The sequence below is a fragment of the Orycteropus afer genome, unplaced genomic scaffold, assembly GCF_000298275.1.
Source record: "Orycteropus afer afer isolate SDZICR_OR568_19922 unplaced genomic scaffold, OryAfe1.0 scaffold00065, whole genome shotgun sequence".
Taxonomy (NCBI): Eukaryota; Metazoa; Chordata; class Mammalia; order Tubulidentata; family Orycteropodidae; genus Orycteropus; species Orycteropus afer.
In genome coordinates, this window is record NW_006921652.1 from 10,688,918 (window position 1) to 10,692,808 (window position 3,891).

The following is a 3,891-nucleotide window of genomic DNA, read 5'->3' on the forward strand; positions in this document are numbered from 1 at the left end:
GGAAAAGGATACAACCCTGATGCACTTCCTTCCTGATTTTAAACCATGCAGTGTCACCTTGTTCCATTTGAACGACAGCCTCCTGGTCAGGTTTCTCATGAGTACAATCAAGTGTTTGGGAATTCCCATTCTTCTCAACGTTATCCATAATTTGTCATGATCCACACAATCAAATGCCTTTGCATAGTCAATAAAGCCCAAGTAAACATCTTTCTGGTATTCTTGATGTCATCCCATAATTTGTCTGGTTTTTGGTCATTGGTGTTATTGCCTGAAATATATTCTTCAGACGGTCTCTAAATTCAGGTGGGATACGATCAAAATCATATTTTGGCTCTTGTGGACTTGTTTGAATTGTCTTTAGCTTCAACTTGAACTTGCATATGAGCAATTGATGGTCTGTTCCACAGTCGCCTCCTGGTCTTGTTTTGGCTGAAGATATTGAGCTTCTCTATCACCTCTTTCCACAGATGTAGTCGATCTGATTCCTGTGTATTCCATCTGGCAAAGACCATGTGTATTGCCACATTTATGTTGTTGAAAAAATGTATTTGCATTGAGGCATAATTTATATACAGCAAAATGCACCATCTTTTAAAAATTTTTTATTATGCTTCAGGTGCAAATTTACAGAGCAGAATTTGTTTTACATTCAACAGTTCATGTACATTTGGTTTCACTCCCCAATTACCATCCGCAACCCTAACCCACTCACCTCCTGTCCCTTCCCAGTGACACCCCCAATCCCTGTGCCCTTCTTAGTTATGCACTCTTGTTTGTCCAGCTTTTCCTCCATGTGAATGTTGTCCCTCTGGTGCCTCATGGCTGATTGCTCCAAGGAATGTATCTACATAGAGTAGGTGGGTGCATCATCCTAGGTTGGGTGTTCTGCATGTCAGTCTTATTACTGTTGGGCTGAGAGCCAGCCCTTGGGAGTGAGTTCTATCCCAAGCCTGAGGTGTATCCCAGGGCCATAGTCTTGGGGGTCCTACCGGACTCCATCTGAAGAGTAATTCTAGTCATTATTGTATTTTTGAATTTTGCTCCATGTTTTTCCTCCCACTCTATCCAGGATCTCCAGTTTTGATCTCTTCTGAGTGGTTGGCACTGTAGCCGGCACCATCTAGTTTTTCTGGTCTTGAGGTCTATCATATCCTAGGGCTGATTGTTTCCAAATGCTCTTGATTTTCTTCACTCTTCTTTGCTTCCGACGAAAGGAGACTGTTAGTTGCATCTTAGATGGCCTTTCAAAAGCTTTTAAGACCCCAGTCGCTACTTACCAAAGTAGGTTGTGGAACAAGATTTTTATGCATTATTTTGAAAATGCACCGATTTTAAGCATCAAAAAAAAAAATGGTACTTGCAATGAATACCTCATTGGTCTTGCAAAAGTCTATCATGTGATCTCCAGCATCATTTCTATCACAAAGGCCATATTTTAAAACTAGCAGTGATTCTTTTTTGTTTCCAAGTTTTGTGTACCAATCACCAGCAATAACCAGTACATCTTGATCACATGTTTGGTCAATTTCGGCCTGCAGAAATTGGTAAAAATCTTTAATTTCTTCATCTTTGGCTTTAGTGGTTTCTGCATAAATTTGAATAATACTAGTGTTAACTAGTCTTCCTTGTATACATGTGGATATCATCCTATCACTGACAGAATTGTACTTCAGGATAAATCATGAAACATTCTTTGTGGTGATGAATGCCAAGCCATTCCTCTTCAATTTTTCATTCCCAGAATAGTGAATTATATGATTGTCTGATTCAAAATGGCCAAAACCAGGCAGTTCAGCTCACTTATGCCTAGGATGTTGATTTTCATGCGTACCATTTCATTTTTGGTAGATTCCAATTTTCCTAGATTCATATTTCATACATTCCATGTTATAATTATTAATGGATGTTTGCAGCTGTTTCTTCCCGTTTTGGGTCATGTCATACCAGATCAGCAAATGGAGGTCTTGAAAGCTTTACTCCATCCACATCAGTAAGGTTGACTCTACCTTGAACCTTGAGGAAGCAGCTCTTCCCCAGTCACGTTTTGAGGGCCTTCTGACCCAAGGGGCTCATCTTTCTGCACTATATCACACAATGTATCAGGGCTATTCATAAAGTTTTCCAGTAATATATCTGTTTTTGGTTCTCTAGTGTCGCTGCAACAGAAAATACCACAAATAGATAGCTTCAACAAACAAGGGTTTATTCTCTTACAGTTTAGGAGGCTAGAAATCTGAGTTCAAAGTGCCACCTCTAGGGCCTGGTGAAAATTCCTAAACGGGGCTCCCAAGGTCTGCCTCTTCTCTCAGCCCACTGGAGCTACAGGCATCTGTTAGTTTAGGCAGCTGTTGACTGCTGAGGCTGACAAATCCAAGGTCGACAAATAAAATGGCATAGTCCCAAGATTACCAAACAACATAGCAGGCCATTAGTTCAAGACCAGAGACAGTCCCAAGATTGACAGGAAACACAGTAGGTTGGTGAATGAAGACTCAGCTACATGCAGGGTTCCAACGTGCCAAAAAGCTGCAAAGACCTTTCTCAAAGCTTCTGCTTATATGCTCGAAGGAGACCACATCCCTAAGGGAGCTACTCCGGTACTCACTGTAGATTCCATCATGGAGTTGATTACCAGTCACATCATAGGGAATAACTACATCCAGCTATCCAGCCACTCAAAACCAGGCCCAACCAAGTTGACACATAACCTTAACTACCACAATATCAGATAGTTTTTTTGTTAGACTGGGTTCTCTAGAGAAATAAAACCAGTGAAACTTATATATATATAAAGAGAAATTTCTCTTAGGAAATTGGCTCACACACTTACAGAAGTTGGCAAGTCCAAAGTTCTTGGATCAAACATCAAGCTGGAGGCTTTTCCCGACTCACTCAGCTGCAGGGGCTAAGGAGCTCAAGGTTGGCAGGGCGTATACTGGCTGTTGACTCCAACGAATGACAAATCCAAGATCTCCAGGCTGAGTGGTGGATTGTTCGCTCACGGACAGTTGTAGGCAGCAGAACAGAATCCAGATCCACAGAAGAGTGTCTCTTTTCCCAGGATGTCCATAAATATGCTGGAAGCAGGCCACACCCCTAGGGAAACACCCCTAGGGAAACTCCCTTTCAATGGATTGGCTGCTCAAAACATATACATCTGATCTCATCATGGGAATGATCACATCACAACTGCTTAAACTACACAGAATTGTGGTCCAGCCAAGTTGACACACAGCTCCAACTATCACAGTGTTCCACTGCTATTCACAAGGTTTTCACTGGCCAAGTTTTTGAGAAGTGGATGGCCCCTTCCTCCTTACCAGTCTATCCATATGTACATATGTATGTGTATGTGTGTGTATACATATACATATACATACATGCATACATACATATATATGTATATACATACATATATATATGTATATATGTATATATATACACATACATATACATACATATGTGTGTGTGTGTGTGTGTGTGTGTCCACCACTCATCTGTCAGTTTGTTGCACTGTGGTGGCTTCTATGTTGCTGTGAGGCTGGAGACTATGCCACTGATATTTCAAATTCTAGCAGGGTCACCCATGGTGGACAAATTTCAGTGGAACTTCAAGATTAAGACAGACTTAGAAGAAGGAAGGGACCATCCACTTCTCAAAGAATCGGCCAGTGAAAACCTTAAGAATACCAAAGAAACACTGTCTGATATATTACTGGAAAAACTTTTGAAGAGTCCTGAAACATGGTCAACGATGGGCTCAGATATAGCAGGGATTGTGAGGCTTAAACAGGACCAAGCACTGTTTCGTTTTGTTGTACATAAGGTCACTGTGAGTTGGAACCAACTTGATGGTACCTAACAACAACAACAACATATATATGTATG